Genomic DNA, 21589 nt, shown 5'->3' with positions numbered 1-21589 from the left:
GCTGCTGGGATCACAGGAGTGTGCCACCGTGTGGGTCAGGAAGTGCTTTTAGACACAGAGGCAAAGAAGCTTTCCTGTTCCATAAGTGGGACCATACAACAGATCTGGTGCCATGTGATGATCCTTCCTGTATATTCCTTTCAGAGTCAGAAACCTTGAGCAGGTGTAAATGACCCCCTATTTTTTTTCATAGTAGCTTATATATATATATATTATTACTTTTTCTTTTTTTAGCTGTAGTTGGACACAATACCTTTATTTTATTTATTTGTTTTTGTGCAGTGCTGAGGATCGAACCCAGGGCCTCATATGTTCTAGGCGAATGCTCTACCGCTGAGCCACAACCCTAGCCCTTGTAGTAGTTTTTATCAGCCTCTTCCCCTCCTTAATCCTCACCCCAGTGCCTCATAATAAGGAATAGAGAATTCTACCTCTACAGAATGACCGCTTCTGAGTCCTCTATCTGTGATCACTGTCTGCTCCAGTTGATCTCTGACTTCAAGCACAGATCTTTACAAAATAAAAATTTCAAGGAGCCTACAATTTCATCCAGATCTGGAAGAAAAATGAAAGAAAAAGTGCCCTACAGACTGCTAAGTCTAAATCATAGTGTTGCCTTTTACCCGCACAGTTTTGGTCATTTAATGAACACCTTCTGTGTGACTTTGGGGAAGTCATGCTCTACCTACACAAGATACATCCCTGATCTGATAGGAGCCCAGAAACCAGGTTTTTTTTTTTTTTTTTTTTCCTCCAATTACTGGCCATCTAGCAACATTCCAGGCCAACTCTAAGAATTGGCTCAGAGATCCCCATGGTTATCTACATGGTGGCCTTGTACTTTGTACTCAGGCAGGTTCACTAAAGGCATTGAGTTATTCCTGGGATTCTTACAGGCCTTTGATTTCATTGGACCAAAACCAACCTTCCCAAAAGGAAGAAAAAGTTTCCCTTAAATAAAGAGTTAGATAAAGCATTCTAGTTGTTGAAGACTAAATTCTTTCTCAACTTTGGCTTACATGGTGCCTTTAATAGTGCAGTGTGGACTTGTTTCCTAGGATAAGAGATCCATAGCTCTGGCCATAATCAGTCCCAGTGGAGGAAGTGAATAGGAATTATGGCCTATGAGAGCTACCTTAGAGGTCTGGAAGCATCATGTCTAGGTATCCACCATCTTGTGGTAAGGTACTTGGACCATTAAAGCCTGGAACAGCTGAGACAGACTCAAATGAACCCCTTTCTTTGACTATTTTAATTTTACCATCTCCTAAATTAGGCAACTACATGGACAAGGGGGTTCCATATTTCAAAGTATCAGGGAGTGAAAGAAACATTTCTATTCTTGTAATTCCTCTTATGGTCATAACAAATGAAAGTAATCCAATGTCTGATGTTCATGGTGCCTAGAATAAGCACCTAGCATAGAACCAGTCACCCAGAAATAAGTCAGGGGAGACTCTGACCACTATAAAGCCACCTTATCGGAAGGGATTTCTGTCACAAACACTTTGTCTTTTTTTTTTTAAAACTAATTCTCACCTCATATGACACCTCAAAAGGAAATCCTGCAAAGTCAAGGTTCAAATGTTTTCTCTCTTATATGGAAGCTAAAGAGAAATAAGAATTTTTTTAAAAAAAGGGAAACTTCATGAAAATAGAAAGGAGAACAGTGGCATAGAGGAAGCAGATTAAGGAGGAGGGAAGAGAAAAGGGAAAGGAGAGAGACTGAAATAAAATGCTATTCGAACATATGAATGTATCACAATGAATTCCACTTCTACACATAACTATACTGTACCAATTAAAAAATAAATTAGTATAAGGAAGATCAATAGAGTAGAGGAAGAGGATGGGGCGGGGACTCTTGAAGGGGGTAGTACTGGGGATTAAAATGGAGCAAATTATGTTACATGCATTTATGAATATGTCAAAATGAACTCCCCAGTTATGTATAATTATTGATAAATATAAAAAACAAAAAATGGAAAAACCATATATATGTATATATATGGTTCACATATATGCGTGTGTGTGTATATAAATGCTAAATGAAAGATGCCAAGATGCCAGACTGAAAAAATTACATAGTATTCATTACATTTGTTCCATTTAAAGAACATTCACGAAAAGAAGAAGTATAGAACCAGTAAAAATATCAATGATTGGCAGCAGTTCGAGGCAGGGTGTTGACTAGGTTAAGCATGTATGATTTATGGAGTATTGAATTTATTCCATACCATACTGTATTGGTCAATACATAACCCTATGAATTTGTCACCCATAGACATTTATAACACAGAGTGAACATTAATGCCTGTAAGATCAAAAAGCACATATTTAAGAGGTAGAGAAATACCATGATGGAATGCAGACTATGATAGAATAATTGTGTCAAAATATTTATGAAATACAATCAAGGATGTGTGCTGTAAAAAAATAAAAATAAAACAAACAAAAAAAAAATAGCACTAGGTGTGGTAGCATATGCCTGTAATCCCAGTGACTTGGGAGGCTGAGGCAGGAGGACTGTGGGTTCAAAGCAAGCCTCAACAACTTAATGAGGCCCTATTTCAAAAAAAAAAAAAAAATTAAAAGGGCTGGAGATGTAGCTCAGTGGTTAATACCCCTGAGTTCAATCCTCAGAACTAAAAACAAACAAATCACACAAAATAAAAGGAATCCTGCTAAAAGAAAGCATTAGATATAAGAAGGTAAAATCTTAAAACACTAGAACAAAAATGTGATATATTTTATCTGTTAGATAAGGAAAAACCTTGTAATCACTAAATCAGTAGATGAAATATCAAATAAATTAATTCAATTACATAAAAGAAATATCTTCCATATAGCAAGATATCAAAATGAAAATAAATGCTAATAATTAGTCTGAGAAAAGTTATCCTATTTTAAAATCTTTATGTTGCATTTAAATAAATTCAGAAGAAAAAACATTGGGATCCAAGTTTAGAAAAATAAGTAAAGGACATGGACAGACAATTCAATAAACAAATGACTAAAAATATGAAAAAGTTTAATTTTACTAGTATCATTTATCAGAGATGTTAGCACCGTCTTAGATAATATCCTGTGTTGGCAAGACTGCAGAAAGGAATGTGGATTTGACCAAATTTTCTGCAAAACAATTTGACCATATGTATCAAGAGTCTTAAAATACTCAGGCTCTTTGAGCTGATAATTTTATTTTCAAGAATAGCTTCTAGGCCAGCGTGAGCGCCCTGCAGCGCCTGGTGGAGCAGCTCAAGCTGGAGGCCAGCGTGGAGAGGATCAAGGTCTCTCAGGCTGTGGCAGAGCTTCAGCAGTACTGCATGCAGAATGCCTGTAAGAATGCTCTGCTAGTCGGAGTTCCAGCCGGAAGCAACCCCTTCCGAGAGCCCAGATCCTGCATTTTACTCTGAAGACTTGGAGTTTGTGGAGAAATGCCTTCGAGCACAAAGTAATGAATGACTGACTCCAAGTCTCAAGAAAACACTTTTCTTTAGCCAAATGACTGAGATATTTCAGACCTTTCCAGTGTCCTGATCTTACAGCCAAAATTCTACAGAAATTAATGATTTTCTACTCAAATAAGGAAACTGAGTGAAGAAATAGAATTGTTTTAAGTAATAATGGCTTGGTTCTCCTGAAGAAGTGCTTTGTATTAAGACTAAAAACCTTACCACCAAATATACCAAAATACACCTCTTTAATAAGTGAGTTACTGGTGTTGCTATACCTAGAATATCATGTATGTTTTATTAACTGGATGTTTACATTTTAGGAAGGAAAACACTTTTGTTTATTTAAAAAAAGGAGTATTTGTAATTTGTTGTTCCTAAGATTTTTATACTATAATAAAATTTGTTCTATCATAAATTTACAATTACTAAATGAAGACAAGAAAGTATAAAATTGTGGGGGAAGAATAGACTTTACTAATCGAATGATGCCTTGATTTTTTTCTAAATAAGAAGATTGTTTTATTTAACACAAGAGGTGTTGTTTAGAAAGATTCATGTTATGATATATATTAGGTTGTCCCATTTTATGTATGAAGCAGATTTGATCTCTTTTTAAGTTCCTTTACTTTATAGTTGTGGTTGCACTTTTAAAAAGATACTACATTATTTCATGCCTTTAAAAAATGTTTAAAGTAGGACCTACATACAGAACATTGCAAATGATTGAAAACAAAGTAATGTGAAAATATTATGACCTAAAAGAATTCTTCATGATATGATGATTTGCCTTTGATTTAATTTGGGATACTTTTAGAAGGATACTTAGTGTTTGTAATAATCTTTGAAGATCTTGGAAATAAATTCTGTTTAATTCATCATTTTCTATGACAGCAAAAAAAAAAAAAAAAGAATAGCTTCTAAGGAAATAATCTGAAATGTGAACACAGTTTGATGCAAAAAAGTATTTACCATAGTATAATTTGTAACTGAAAACAACCTAAGTATTCAACAATAGTGAGCGTGTTAAAGTAATTTGTGACATAGCCACATGAAATTCATGGGCTCCCATATGTAGTTGTTAAAAATAATTTTGTTACAGAGATACTTGTGAGATGATAGTGGGTGTAAAAGACAGAATACCAGAATGAATATACTCATAAATTATATTTTAAAAATAAGAGTAAAAGACCAATCAAGATGGATGGGAGTACAAATAATGTTTTTAAAATTTTTTTTTTGTAGTTATAGATGGACAACATGCCTTTATTTTTTATTTTATTTTTATGTGGTGTTGAGGATTGAACCCAGTGCCTCACACACGCGAGGTAAGCACTTTGCCACTGAGCTATAGCCCCAGCCCCGTTTTTGTTTTAATCTCTATACTTATCTGTATTTTTTCCATATCCTTGTAACCCAAATTGTCTCTAGACTTCTGGCTAATAGTGCTTTCTCTTTTTTTCTACCACTTTATACCATTATGGAGTTTCTGGTGGTACATAAAGAACTGTAGTTTAGATACTAACTGAAATACTTTATTCATATCAGACAAATGAACATTAGATAACTTTGTGTTTTAATGTCTATTATCATGGTATATGAGTGAATTTTTTAATAATTTAAGACTGAAATGATAATTTCACCTTTGAATCTGAATTTTGGTAGAGTATCCCAGAGAGCAACCGGTAAGACAGATGTCTGTCCTGCTCATTATTCCTGGCCTCTGCTACATTTGCCTTGGGTCACATTTTTTAGATTCCATCTTTTATCTTGCTCTCTGGGCCTTATCTGACTTCTGTATAGGTTCTTCAAATCAAATCCAGTTCTTAATCTCCCACAATGCTTTTGCTCTTGTGTTGTGTGCGTGACTACACACTTGCTGTGGAGGATCAAGCCCAGGGCCTGTGAGTGCCAGGCAAGCACTCTACCAGTGAGTTACACCCCAACCCAGCGCTCTTGATATCTAGATGGCCCACTGTCCTTGACATATGGTAGTTTGAGAACTCAACCCAGAGATGATGCAAGGATTTCCCAAGGTTCTGCATTTGCTTGGAGTCTTGACCTGGTTCTCCAGGACTGTCTCATGGTTTGTTCCAGGTCTCTAGATCCCCCAGTTGGCAAGGCATTCCCAAGAAGTCAGTAAGGAATTCACTCCTTGATTGACTCTCTCTCTCTTTTCTTTTCCCTCTTCATTCAAAAACAGTCTCTTGGGGCCAGTAGAGAAGGTGTCTGGGCCTTTCTGGTGATCTGGCACCCTCCGGTGGCTGTGGGTAGGTGTGCCTGGGCTGGTAGTGAATTTTAGCACTAGGTCCTGCTGCAGTGTCCCCAGGCCTATTAGCGCCCTCCTGTGACAGTTTAAAGGAGCCATTATCAGAGATCTACAATCAGATTCTGGCAAGCCTTACTTTAGCCCAGTCTCTTAAAATTCACCACCTGCGATTTACTGATGGAGAAATTCATAAAAGACCCTGCCTTACTTTATCTTATAAAGTGCATTTGTATCAAGATACGCTAAGATCTACATTCTTTTTTTTTTAAATATTCTTTTAGTTATCGATGGACCTTTATTTTATTTATTCATTTATATATGGTGCTGAGACTTGAATGCAGTGCCTCACATGAGCTAGGTTAAAGGAGAAGCCTTTTCTGGATTTGTATTTGGCAGGGAAGTAGTAATAATTACTAACTTAATTAAGAACCAGATACTGAACTAAATGTTTTACATACATTAGCACCTAACACTTAGCAATAACCCTGGGAGGTAGGCACCTATTTTTAATCTCCATATTACAAAAGAGGAAGTCACAAAGAAGTCAAGGTTAAGCTTAAAGGTCAAGATCTCCCATTAGCTTGTTGTTAAGTTAGGATTCAAAACCAGAGCACCAGAGTCAGGAGCCATGCATGCTTACGAATCACTAAACCGTACCATCTCTTTAGAAAATTGGAATGTCCTCAGAGGTCATATTCTCTGTCATACAGAGGAAATTAGTACTGTAGTAAGAAGGAAAGGGAAAAAAAAGTAGAGAGAAGCAGAGACAAGAGATAGAATTAAAGTCCTAACAGGGTTTGAGTCCTTAGTTCCAGTTGTTTCTGAGGCCCCAGATCATCCTGTTCTTCTCCAGACTCAGTTGTGGTATCAGATATCCCAGTCCTTCCAATAAACTCCCCCATTTGATCCATGTGATGTGGCTTTTGGTCATTTATAATTCAAGGGCCCTACTGAAACAGAAAATAAGCAGAGTCAGGCATGGTGGTGCACACCTGTAATCTCAAAGACTTGAAAAGCTGAGACAAGAGGATCACAAGTTTGAGGCCAGCCTCAGCAACTTAGCAAAACCCTCAGCAACTTAGTGAGGCTCTGTCGCAAAATTAAAAATTAAAAAAAAAAGTTGGGGATGTAGATCAGTGGTAAAGTGTCCCTGGGTTTAATCCCCAGTACCAGAAAGAAGAAGGAAGGAAAGGAGGAAGGGAAGAAAACAGGCAGAGTATTTTTCAAGGGAATAAGAGAGTCTAAGTATTAACATCCAGAGCGACATGAAACAAAATATTTTTTTTATAAATTTTTTTAAGAGAGAGAGAGAGAGAAAGAAAATTTTAATATTTATTTTTTAGTTTTCAGTGGACATAACATCTTTGTTGGTATGTGGTGCTGAGGATCGAACCCGGGCCGCACGCATGCCAGGCGAGCGCGCTACCGCTTGAGCCACATCCCCAGCCCCTGAAACAAAATATTAATGAACTATCTGATCCAAACCGTGTTATCTTGGTTGCAAGAAACAGAGACTCAGTCAAGTTACTAGAGACAAAATACTCATTACTCAGAGAAAAATTAGAGAAAAATTTGGGGCTGGGGTTGTAGCTCAATGGTAGAGCACTTGCCTAGCTTGTGTGAGGCGCTGGGTTTGATCCTAACACCACATAAAAATAAATAAATAAATGTATTGTGTTCATCTACAACTAAAAACATTTTTTTTTAAAGGAGGGTGCATAGAAATGAGACACGTGTACTGAAACCTGGTTGAACTGAACTATAGAGGCTGCAGCCGAGTTGGAACTGCAGCTGTAGCACTAGGGAACAGCCACTGGCCCTCTTCTTAGGATTTTTTGACCTCTAGGTGAGTCAGCACCACCCTCCCTCGGGGCCCACTTTCTTAACCTACTCATCTTGCACCCAGCTGCAAAAATGACCACTCTAGCTTCTATGCTTCTACCAGTTTCAGCACATGTCAAAAGAGAAACTTCCCTTTGTGTCTCTTATTGCAGGTTCCCAAAAGAGAAGGCTTCACTTCTGCGTATCTTTTTTTTTTTCTTTTTTAGTTAAAAAAATTTTTTTAAAATTTTGTTCTAATTAGTTATATGTGACAATAAAATGCATTTTGACACATTGTGCACAAATGGAGCACAACTTCTCCTTCCTCTGGGGGAACATGGTTCATTCAGAGTCACACCAGTAGTGTAATCATACATGGACACTGCTTATCTCTTAAAACCAAACTCCATGAGGCAAAGGTGGCTGGGTATAGTTTATAGCCACCCCCTTGGACCAGGTGTCCAATTGGCTGTGGTCATGGTCATGTGGCCCACTGCTTCCTTAGTAATGTGAGTGGTTCAGGATTTTACTAGAAAGGGCTGCGGGCATGGCCAGTAATAATTGGCATCTCTAATCAAGCCAACTTAAATGTAATTTGAACTCTTGCCAATAAGAAAAATTAAACATGTTGTAAACATGGGCAACTCATTTCCCAAGGACCCTCTGTAATTATCTCAGGTTGGTGAGAGAGTTCACCTTCTGGTGCTTGTGGGCATGTGTGCCATCCCCTACCTCAAAGTGCACCTTCTCCACGTCCCCAGTCCTGCCTGCACCTGTCTTAAACAGTCTGCAGTGAGCTAGACTTCTCCACTCACTTGGGAGTCTATTAATTTTTTTTTCTCCCCTTAACCACACTAAAGACTTTGCTTAGTAAAGCATTTTGAAGATTTAGAAAGTGACTGCTCAGTCTGCTTAGGATTTATATCTCAAACAGATGTGCCAAGAAGTCATAGGAATCAAACTGCTGTTCTGTGACTAGAATAATATATTAACTTGTCTTTTAGTAGTTTCAATTACACAGCTGTACAAATTGCAGTGGAGTTGTCACAGCTAAAGATGCTTTTATCAAAAGTACATCACTTCTTCAAGGGTGGAGGTTTTGGCATGGCAGCCACCTCGAGGGACATGCATGCATCTTTGCATATCACCAGGGACAAGTGATTTTTCTAAAGCTGCAAAAATAATTCTTGTTACTTGAAAGAAAATCATCCATGTACTTGAGATATGGTAGTACTTAACTCACCCAGATGAACCCTCTGTCCCTCATCAATAATCACTAAACTAGATGTTATTTCATAAGGAAAATAAGAAGCTTCTAAATAACAGTACCATCATCTAACACTTTTGGTCTCTCTGTGCCTCAGTTTCCTCAACTGTTAAATCAGAGTATTTGTGCCTATCTTATGGAGTTGTTGGAAAAGCCAATGAGACAATGTTTATAAAGAGCCTAGAAAACTGCCAAATAGGGCTGGAGGTGTGAATCAGTGGTAGAGCACTTGCCTAGCATATGTGAGGCCAAGGTTTCAATCCTCAGCACTATCAAAGAAAAAAGAAAGAAAAGAAAAAGAAAATTACAAACCATAAATGATCAATAAATGTTAATCATTCTAATTATCATTACATTTCATTTCTTAGTTTACTATTTTTAAGGTGTTTCTAGCATACGGATTCTTTTTTTTTTTTTTGGGGGGGGGATGGGTGCTGGGGTTGATCCCAGGACTTTGTGCATAGAGATTCTCTCTAGCCTAAAAATAATGCATGGGGTAGCATGTGGTAATTATTCTTATTTTATACTTAACAAATAGAAAAAAGATGTCAGTTTACCAGGAAAAGTGTTTTTTCTTTCTTTTCAAAAATATCTTTATTTATTTATTTTTAATGTGGTGCTGAGGATCGAACCCAGTGCCTCATGCATGCCAGGTGGCGCACAGCCACTTGAGCCACATCCTAAGCCCCAGGAATAATGTTTTTTCTAAGGCCACATGGACAATAACTTCCACTTGTTTCTTTCTTTCTTTATTTTTTCGTTGTCTATGGACTTTATTTTATTTATATGTGGTGCCAAGAATTGAACCCAGTGCCTCACACATGCTAGGCAAGTGCTCTGCCACTAAGCCACATCCCCAGGCCCCCTGTGAGTGTTTCTTTTGCACAGAACTTAAGCTGTGACGGGGAAATTGGTAAAGGGGAAGCTTAAGATCAGTAAAGGGAAATGAGGGGAAGAGAGGGGGTATGGGAATAGGAAGGACCCTAGAATAAATGAGACATAACTTTCCTATGTTCATATATGAATATATGACCAGTGTATAACTCCACATTATGTACAACCACAAGAATGGGAAGTTATACTCCATGTACATTTATGTATATAATAATATGCCAAAATACATTCTACTGTCATGTACAACTAAAAAGAACAAGCTATAAAATGTTTAAAAATATCATAGTAAAGGAAAAATTCTTCACAACTTTCACATAAGAATTGCTACTCAACTGGAAACATCGTGTGGTCATCTATCATTGGCAGCCTGGAAAGCTAAAGGGATCATTAGCTACAATACAATTAAATACTAATTTGAGTTACAACTAACATACATTTAAAAGTTTTTCTGCCAGGCATCATAGCGCACACCTATACTCCCAGCAGCTTAGGAGGCTGAGGCAGAAGGATCTTGAGTTTAAAGCCAGCCTCAGCAATGTAGCAAGGCACTTGGCAACTGAGCAATATCCTGTCTCTAAATAAAATATTTAAAAAGGGCTGGGGATGTGGCTCAGTGGGTAAGTGCCCCTGAGTTCAATCTCCAGTACAAAAAAAAAAAAAAAAATTGGAGTCTCATGAAAGGGGTCAAAAAGAAGAATAAGAAGAAATTAAAAAAAAAAAAAACACAGGGAATAACAGGCAAACATAACAATCAGAGTTGTAAGGGGGAAATGCTGGTACCAGTCCTGAAAAAGGAGGCTAACCTTGGAAATATGCTGCAAAGTGTGGAATTACACCAGAGAGCCATTAAGCCTCATTCTGCAAGGGGAGCTTCAGAGATCCCTGATCAATTGTACCTTGGAGCTCCCCACAGAATCAAATGCAAGTATTCTCTGGAGGAAAGCAATTCTCAACATGCATCTTAGGGATTTCCACAAATGAAGTTCAATAAGATATGAGCTCACACTAAAAAAAAAAAAAAATCAGCAACACATAAACACTTGAACTAGAATAAATAGAAACAACCAACAATAAATTTACATCTAGGAAGATGGAAGAATAAGAATTGAAATTGTCATATACAGATTATTATCTAATTTTTATGAAACATTTTTAAAAAAATGGAATAAAATAGAGTAAGAAATAAGGAAATTTTAAAATGACCAGAAAGACTAGTAAAAGACCCAAATAGACATTTTAGATTTAATTGATATAGATTAGATATAGGTAGATGTAGATATAGATGTAGATATAGATTTTGAAAATAACAATTCATTGTGGAAAAAAAAAAAACAACCAGAATGAAAACAGCTAAAGATAGGATTAGTTACCTGGAAGTTATATCTGAGGAATGAAGAATGAAGAATGAAGCACAGAGACTACAGGAAATGGAAATATGAAAGACAGATTAAAAGACGTGGAAGGCAGGACAAAATTTAACATATGTTTAAGTAAAGTTCCAGAAGGAAAGAACAGAGAGAGTTGAAAACAGGCAATACTGAATTATATAATGGCCAAGAATTTTTCCTTAACTGATTAAAGATGAACCCACACATAAAGTACAGCATAGATCAAGCAGGACAAAGAGAAATCCACATCTGGTCATATTATAGTGAAACTGTACCAAAACTTAAGATGAAGACTTTAAATTTCCAGAGAAAAAAAATGTTGGGGCACCTTCAAAGAATAAGCAATAAACTATCTGGGTGTGTGTGTGTGTGTGTGTGTGTGTGTGTGTGTGTGTGTGTGTGTGTTTTGTTTTTTGGTACCAGGGATTGAACACAGGGGTGCTAAATCACTGAGCCAAATTCCCAGCCCTTCCCCTTTTTTTTTTTAACATTTTGAAACAGGGGCTTGATAAGTTGTTGAGGCTGGCCTCAAACTTTCAATCCTCCTGCCTCAGCTTCCCAAGTCACTGGATTCAGGTTTATTTTGTTTTTTTTTAAAAAGGACACACAACAATTGTTTTCCAGTGCTCACAACAATCCTACATAGTAGTTCCTATCTTATTTCTACTTCACAATAAGGAAATTCTGGCTCAGAGGGAAAGTAGGTTCCTACAGATGCACAGCAGCAAGGACGTAGCATAGAAACACAATGGGAAACGCAGATCCTAAAACTGCTTCAGCCATAGGCCACCACGTGGATGAAATCTTAGAAACTCAATACTGAGTATAAAAAAAAGGAGGTGGCAGAAAACTATATACAGGATATGATTTTTATGAAACCTACAAACAAAACTAAATAATACATTGCTTAGAAATACATGCATACACGATTAAATGACTTTTAAAAAGGGAGAGTGAAACACAGTATGCAGGACTTGGGAGGAGGGACAGGAGAATGGAACAAGGAGAAGTACATTTGCAGAGACAGAGTTAATGTGCTACTTCTCAGAGTGGTGGCAGGTAACAGGTATTCATTTTAATATGTTTCAAATTGACACATGTCACCCATACTCTTTTGTGTGCATCAGATATTACACAAGAAAAAGAAAGAAATACATTGACAGAGGACTAATTTTAACTAGATTTTTTTACAATGTATATTTGAAAATCACTGACTAACCCTTATGATTTATGGTTAAGGGATTATAATCAGTCTCTAAAATTGAACTGCCAAATTTTCGAAGCAAATCTCAAAAAGGCTTTGCTACCTAAGTCAATGATGGAAGTCTTTCCTGGCTTAGGATGTTAAATTCTTGGTATTTTATATTCACTCCAAATAGAACCGTCTATTCACATGGTTCTAATGAGTGTGTTGTTCACATCTGGATCATCCTGGATGGGTATCTTCAACTTTGTTATTTAAGATGGAAAAAAAAATTCTACATTAAAAAATGTTCATGGGATAACTGTTAGAAAAACTAGCTTTGCTTTGTATTTGATGTCATGTGATTAAGTTGGTAACAAATTTTAAAAAAAAGGTCTTTTTGTTTTGGCATGAGAATTATAGCATCAATTCACTTTCTCATATCCAAAAATTTTATGAGCCAATTAGCTCAATTTTAACATAAATAAATCCACCTGGGTTACTATTATACTAAGAGATTTACTGGATAAACTCTACATGGATGTATTTGTACTGGACTAAATTTACATATTAATCAAGTTCTAATTGCTTTTTTTCGTCAATTTTATGCAAATATATTTACTGCTATTTAAACATTTTTCAGAGTGTTTGGAAAGTGCCCAAACCAAAACCACTAATTAATAATTAGAAAGCAAAATCAGTGCTGGGTGACTCAGTGGTAGAGCACTTGCCTAGCATAGGTTCTGGGTTTGATTCTCAGTACTGAAAAAATGAATTTTAAAAAGCAAAATGAATTTTCACATTACATCTCAAGAGGAAGAATTCTATGATATGCTATTGTCTTATTTTTTCAACCTTTATAATAAATTCAGAATTAATATGCAATTTTAAAATTATTTATTCTACTCCATATTTCCCTCATACTTTCATAGTTTGTAGTTATCACAAAGACATCTTTGAGTTGGATGAGTTACCTGGCACCAACACTGAGTTTTGCTGGTGTGTCTAAATGGGTGTGTAGGCGTTTTCAACACAATAATAGAGATCTGTATTATGAGTTCATAAATGCCATCTTCCCTCAAGAATTTCACTAAAAAATCTTAGTATCTTATGTTCTCTTAAAACGAGAGCATGTTTACTAGACAGACTCTGCAAACCCTTCCCCAAAAATGAAGATTGCCTTGTTTTCATAGGGGTAAGCCAGTTTAGTGATTTATTAGGTTTACTGCCTTATGGGTTGGAAGAAATAATTTAAAATTTTTCTGTATAATTTTTCATACCTTTGGTTAGTTAAAGAATTTTAAATTAGAATTATAATTTCCTAGAAGAATAGGATTTTCTCATAGATTATTAAGATAAGCTCTCAAAAATGCATCCCTTTTGAATCTGTTTTTACTAATATGTCCAGCCTCCTGTATACTTTCTTTCTTTCTTTTTTTTTTTTAGAGAGAGAGTGAGAGAGAGAGAATTTTTAATATTTATTTTTTAGTTCTCGGGGGACTCAACATCTTTGTTGTTATGTGGTGCTGAAGATGGAACCCGGGCCGCACGCATGCCAGGCGAGCGCGCTACCACTTGAGCCACATCCCCAGCCCAACCTCCTGTATACTTTCTATGAAATGATCCTTACATAGTTGTTTTTCAGGCACAGTGGCCCACGTATGTGATCCCAGCAAATGGGGAGGCTGACCACCAACCAGATGCAGGAGGACCACATATTTGAGGCCAGCCTGGGCAACTTAGTGAGACCCCATCTTAAAATAAAAAATTAAAAGGGCTCAAGATGTAGTTCATTGGTAGAGTGCTCCTGGGTTCAAGCCCTACTATCACACACACACATACACACAAACCAAAAAACAAAAAATGGACAGTTCCCTTTAATTTATTGCCACTTTATTTTATTTCATTGCCACTTTAATTTATTGAAGCTTTGTGGCCTCCCTTCCTGAGAAAACTCAAATAATCATTAAAAACTTCCCTTGTTAGTTCTAAGCTATTTCAAGTTGGTTTCTGCACCCTGCACCAAGTACCTAACCCACATTTTATGCCAAACTATCTACTTTTATAATGATTCATTACATTGCATGAGACCAGTGAATCTCAGTTAATCTCTTTGATATCTGCTTATGCCATGGCAGTAAGAATCCTTTCCTTAAAGAAAGATACCTAAAACAACCCAATCTGACTTTTGCAATTCAAGATTTCAATGAGCTCACCAAGTAAGGAGCATCCCTTTATAGAAGCCTACTCCTTCTTATCCACAGGTGTAAGTAGACAGATTTGGGTGATAAATGAAAAGAGCAAAGGATTTTAATGAACCAGTTTTCTGCAATACAGGTAGAATCTCTATCTTTGAAGCTTAATACTGAAACCAGATGCTTGGCTTTATGACTTCCTTTTCTCAAACGACAAGAAGAAAAAAATATACATAAGTCAGTGGTATCAGGAAGTGACTATTAGTTTTGCTGCAAGCATAATGCCTTTGAGCCTTTGAATGAAAGTACTAATTTAAACTATTCCTGGAATGAATCAATATTCAAAAAGAGTAACACATAAAGTTTGCTTGCCTGAGGCTAACATAAGTACTTCTAACTCTATCATGTGTGGTCTTTGCAATCTTTATTTCTTTTTCTTTTGGGATTGAACTCACGGGCCACTTTACCACTGAGTTACACCCCACCCCTTTTTATTTATTTGTTTTTCTTTTGAAACAGGGTCTTGATAGATTGTCCAGGCTGGCTTCGAACCTAGGATCCTCCTGCTTCAATCTTCCAAGTAGCTGGGATTACAGGACTGTGCCACTGTACCCAGTCTGCAATTTTTTCTTTTTTATTTGAAAAGGCATTCTTTCACCTAGATAGCTTTTAGGAGTCCAAGCAATGGCAGCCTGGATTTGCCATATGTAGAATAAATCAATTGATGCGACTCCTTTCCATTAGGAACAGTCCACTTTAAATTAACCCAATTTGGAAGCACCAGTTAAGTTGTTAATCTATGAGTAAAAGCTCACCATAACTGTGTTTTGAAAGAATTTCTTAAAGTGGGGCTGGGGTTGTGGCTCAGTGGTAGAGCACTTGCCTACTATGTGTGAGGCACTGGTTTCGATCCTCAACACTGCATATAAAATAAAATAAATAAAATAAAGATCCATCAACAGCTAAAATAAATAAAAATAAAATTTAAAAAAGAGAATTCCTTAATGTATGTACATTTTATAATTAACATTTTAATAACATCAAGATTAAAATTACATGTAGTGTCTCCCAATTGGAATGAGGACTGTTTTTTTTTAATCTTTTAACCTCCAGAATCTGAAAGCTGGGGTGAATTTGGAGAGTTGTTTAGTAGTGTGTGATTCATAACAGTATTGAGTTGGGCCCGAAGAGAAGAAATGAAACAGTATGGAAATAATGTACCAGATTTAGCAAATGGCAGAGCCAAGGGCGAGGAGAACATGGGAACGATTAAGGGTAAGTGCCAAACATAATTTTGTTCATGCCAAAGTACAATTATACCTAGCATGGGATTATAAGAGGACACCACTGTGCCTGGCTTGAATACTTTTTTAGAAATTGATGGACCTTTATTTTATTTTACTTATTTATATGTAGTACTGAGAATTGAACCCAGTTCCTCACACGTGCTAGGCAAGTGCTCTACCACTGAGACACAACCCCAGCCTCTGAGCTCATATCTTATTGATGCCCTCCTTCTTACTGAACTAGGGGTGGGGGCATCTCAACCACAAATTCTGGTGCACAGGGAAGGTAGATTTATTTTCCTCTAACACTTAGGTTTCCATTTCATCAGGTGTATCAATCAAGATGTAGTAAGAAAACAGAAAACACTGGGCATTTCTAGAAAGAGCAAATGTCAGTGAAACCAACCATCATTTGAAGAAAAAGGAAGTTGCAGAAATCTTGAAAGCTATCTCTGTTGGCTGCATGGCCAGGGTAGAGGAGTTCAGGAAGGTCTCTAGAAACCATTACAAAATTTTATTTTCTTGTTTGTTGAGGTTCACGGGTCTTTGATGTTGAAGGATCAATAATGGCTTCTGGTTTTCTTTTATCTTCCAAGTCTCACCAGAATGCCTGTTGGTGATTACATCTAAACAAAGGCAACAGGAGAATGAGCAAAGTAGTGAGGCTCCTGCAATACTGGCAAGAGCTTAGAAAAAGAGGGATGATTTTGAGTACAGCAGACAATATCTAGTACATAGTGGAAGTTCAGTCCCAGTTCATTCACAGATTTCTTACTCTTTCTCCAAGTTACAATTGAGTTCCAGGAAAATAATACAGTGTTGGGCATGGAGGCAGGGAGAAGAAGCAGGAATGGATTCAGCTTCTATGGGACCTGAAGTTTATATAGTTGGGACAGCGGAGTCCATTAAGAAAAAGCATATACACATAGTAAATAGAAAATCAGGTGAAAATGGGAATTTTTATTTAGAATGAAAAAAATAATCACAATCTATTATATTTTTATTAATTTACTACCTGAGATTTTTTTTCAGTTCATTATTGGTATGTCATATCAATGTTCATGATTATATTTAAGAACATTTTCATCAAGTTTTTTTCATTTAAACTGAATATTTGGAATATTAATTTGAATCTTTAAATTAACAAACTTACTAACCAATATATTGGGGTTTTTTAGGTATTAACGAACCTTTATTTTATTCATTTATTTTTATGTGGTGCTGAGAACCAAACCCAGTGCCTCACACATGCTAGGCAAGCGCTCTACCACTGAGCCACAACCACAGCCCCTTAACCAATATATTGTTAATGTCCTCTTTACAGTAGCAGCATCTGGTGAGTTTTAGGTTACTTTGGTCGATATTGATCATTTCTGTCAAACTAGGAAAAAATTTAACTTGTTCTCAATGTGTTTTTTTGTTTCTTTCTCTTCATTAATTAGATGATCAAATAATCTAAAAGTCTATTCATTAGTTTCACTTGAAATTTAATTTGGATTCTTAATGAATTGCTGTTTTTGTTATAATCCAAAATTTAAATAATCAAGAATGTGAAGAAAGAGCCTACAGAATGGGAGAAAAATATTTTCCACCTGAACCTCAAATAGAGTATTAATCTCTAAGATACATAAAGAACTCAAAAAACTTAATACCAAAAAACCCAAATAACTCAATCAGTAAGTGGACAAAGGCATTGAACTACTAATGGTCAACAAATATATGAAAAAATGTTCAACATCTCTAGCAATTAGAGAAATGCAAATTAAAACTACATTGAGATTTCATCTCACTCTAGTCAAAATGGCAATGATCAAGTATATAAGTAACAATAAATGTTGCAAGGATGTGGGGAAAAATGTACAATCCTACACTGCTGGTGGGATTGGTGCAACCACTCTGGAAAGCAGTATGGTGATTCCTCAGAAAACTTGGAATGGAACCACTATTTGGCCCAGTTATCCAACTCTTCAGTATATACCCAAAGGACTTAAAATCAGCGTACTATAGTGACACGGCCACATCAATGTTTATAGCAGCCCAATTCACAATAGCTAAGCTATGGAACCAACCTAGATGCCCTTCAACAGATGAATGGATAAAGAAAATGTGGTGTAGGGGCTGGGGTTGTGGCTCAGCAGTAGAGCACTTGCCTAGCATGTGCGAGGCCCTGGGTTCGATCCTCAGCACCACAAAAAAATAAATAAGTAGAATAAAGGTATTGTGTCCAACTATAAAAAAATAAAATTAAAAACAGAAAATGTGAGATACACACACACACACACACACACACATACAGTGGAATATTGCTCAGCCATAAAGAACAATGAAATTATGGCATTTGCAGGTAAATGGATGGAACTGGAGACTATCATGCTAAGTGAAATAAACCAACCCCCAAAACAAAGGCTAAATGTTCTTTCTTATATGTGGATGCTAACACACAATAAGGTGGGGGGGCAGGGGGGAAGTACTTTGGATTATATAAAGGCAAATGAAGGGAAGCAGGAATGGGAATAGGAAAGACAGTAGAGTTAATCAGATATAATTTTCCTATGTTCATATATGAATACACAACCAGTGTAACTCCCATCATGTTCAACCACAAGTATGGGAAATTATACTCCATGTATGTATAACATGTCTAAATACATTCTACTGTCATGTATAACTAAAAAGAACAACAAAAAAATTTTTTTAAATCCAAAATTTATTTTTGTTACAACTGGCTTCTTGGATAGAAGAATGTCTATTGATTTAATTGTTGATCTTTATTGCTCTGCTTTATATTTTATTAGTTTTTTCCCAAAACTTTATTTTAATATGAATTGTCTTTCATTTCTTAATAATACAATTTAAATACTATATTTAAGCCAGGTATAGGGGCAAGTGCCTGTAGTCCCAGTGACTCAGGAGGCTGAGGCAGGAGGATTACTTGAGGAACCCGAGACCAACTCAGACAACATATCAAGACCCAGTCTCAAAAAAAGAAGAAAAATAAAAGCTGGATGTGGTGGCACACACCTGTAATCTCAAGTATTCCTAAGCTGAGGCAGGAGGATCTTAAGTTCAAGGCCAGCCTCAGCAACTTAGTGAGACCCTGTCTCAAAAAATAAAAAGGACTGAGGAATAGTTCAGAAGTAGAGGCCCCCTGGATTCCATCCCTAGTACCAAAAAGAAAAAAAAAAAGTGTGGGATGGTGGTGATACATTTAATGGTAACAATAAAAACCATCTTCATATCGGTCCAAATTAGAGGACTCTAATTTCATTTGTTTTACTGAAACATCTCAAAATATCTTTCTATACTGCAGTTAAGATGATATCTTTCAAATTTCCCTTAACTGAATCCTAAGAATGCCTACAGCCACTTCAACATCACAGTACAGAAGGGAAAGACGAAGGAAGAGAAGTCCAAGTGGGAAGATGTGGTGGCTTTAATTGATTGTACTTATGTTTTCAAATTTAACAAAACCCCAGGACCATGACATTGCTAGAAAAAGGCCCAGGAACGTGCAGGCCTCTGGTTGGTAATTCCAGTCCAATTCATCCTGGGTCTCCATTTTAAGTCTACCTGACCTTTTTTTCCCCCTAAGGTTACTACTTAGCTGGCACTCATTCAGTGCCACTCTTGGGTACCCAGGTATCCCCTCCCAACCTCTTTAGACACAGTGTACAGGAAGCCCTTCTGGAGGGTCTTTGTACCTAGCTACTACTCAGCCATTTCTTGGGAGTCTTAATCTTCTCCCCATTCTCGGTTTGCATGTTGAAGCTCAGGTCCTTACTGTACCAGGTCGTCTAATCCTCTTTGGAGACTGTTGTTCCCCAGTCTCCCTGGAGTGGGCGCAGGTGGGGCAAGGCCTGACTCCATGCCTCCATTTCTCTTCAGATTCCTGTTCCTCCTCTGACCCAGGACACTTTTATCTCTTCTAGGGAAAAGAAGCCTTTGTCCCCTATGCCTTGAATTCTTTCCAGGTCAGTGCTTTTGAAACCTAAGCCTTTTATTCACTTTTTTTCCTCCTTCCTAAGGCAATGGGTACCATATCGTCTAGCTAGTCAAATGGAGAAAGGATTAAGGGAAGGAAGGAAAAAATAAAAAGGAAAAGGTTAAAAATTTATATATAAACTGGGCGCACTGGCACACACTGCAATCCGAGCTACTCAGGAAGTTAAGGCAAGAGATTGCTTGAGCCCAGGAGTTCAAGACCATCCTGGGCAATACAGGAAGACTCTGTCTCAAAAACAGTTCTTTTTCTCTTTTGCAATATGAGGGATCAAACCTGGGGCCTCATGCGTGCTAGACAAGCACTCTACCACTGAGTTATATCTCCAACCTTTTGTTTTTTTTTATTTTATTCTGAGACAATAAAACAAAAAACAATAAAACAGTCCAGCTAAGCTGCCCAGGCTGGCCTTGAATTTGTGGTCCTCCTGCCTCAGTCTCCTGAGTAGCTGGGACTATAGGTGTGCGCCACAGGATCTGGTTCAAAATAAAAAATTTGTCACACTGGTATCAGCTTCTCGTAACTTGCCCCTCTGCCTTCCTGCATGTTACCATACAGGAGGGGGCTGGGTTGCTGAGCAACATCCGTGCCTTCTCTCCTACATCCATGTTCAGTTTCCTTTCCTGCCCTACCTTAGTCACTGTCACCCCACTTGAGCCTTCCGCTTGTTCAGTACCTAGTTGTCTACTGTTGAAACCCTTCAAGTGAAATTGTACCCTTGGGAAAGATCCCCTACATACATATCAGAAAAATCTTGGGCTGAGGATGTCGCTCAGTGCTAGGGCACTTGCTTAGTATGCACAAGGCCCTCGGTTCAATCCCCAGCACCACACAAAAGTTTTTGTTTGTTATTTTTTTTTTTACAAATAAATCCCCCAATGTCTGTTGATTATGAAGGGACAACTGTTGCAATCCTCCTGGTCTCTCTCTCCTCTCTCTCTCCCTTTATTCTCACCTATGTCTCTCTAATTCACTCCATCTTCTCCAGCTGGCTCTGCAGCCACCACACCGTCCGCTGAAGGTCACAGAAACAGAGTGCCTCCTTATAACGATGGCAGCAGATGGGGAAGGCAAAGTCCATTCATGGCAGGGAATCAGGCGAGCACCCTAGACCAAGGGAGAGAGCAAGGGGTTTCCTTGCTCTACCTTGTGGCACCCTTCCCCTTAGAATAGTCTGTATTGAGAGGTCCTGGATGCCCTCTTACATTCTGCAGGACAAGGACATTTTGTCATTCGATGGCATCTCTTAGCCTCACCTTCTTCACAACTCGCTGTGTCTGTTTCTAAATATCCACCCTCCCATTGTCTTATCTGAAGTCCCTGTCCCTGTTGTCTTCTAACCTGAAGACCCTTCCCTATCCCTCATGCTCAGCCTTCAAGCTCCAACTCAAAGATCATCTTCAAACTTTCTGTAGTCCCTTCTCCCCACTGCACCTCACCTTCACCAATCTTCAGCTTAACTACCCCCCACCACTGAATTTCTGGAACATTTCATTTATCCTTCTTCTACAACACAGATCACCTTAAATCTTGTGATATATATTTAAGCCCAAGCCTTATTGCCTTTGTGTGTGTGTATGTGTGTGTGTGTGAGTGTGTGTGTGTGTGTGAGTGTGTGTGTGTGTGAGTGTGTGTGTGTGTGTGTGTGTGTGTGTTACCAGGGATTTAACCCAGGGGAGATCTACCACATTTTGAGACAGGACATTTTAAATTGGGTCCAGCTCCATTGCTGAGACTGGCCTCAAACTTGTGATCCTCCTGCCTCAACCTTCTGAGTCACTGGGATTAGAGGCATTTGCCACTGTTCCCAGCTTCCTTATTGCCCTTGATA

This window comes from Ictidomys tridecemlineatus, chromosome 3, assembly GCF_052094955.1.
Source record: "Ictidomys tridecemlineatus isolate mIctTri1 chromosome 3, mIctTri1.hap1, whole genome shotgun sequence".
Classification (NCBI taxonomy): Eukaryota; Metazoa; Chordata; class Mammalia; order Rodentia; family Sciuridae; genus Ictidomys; species Ictidomys tridecemlineatus.
This window is presented reverse-complemented; position numbering follows the sequence as displayed.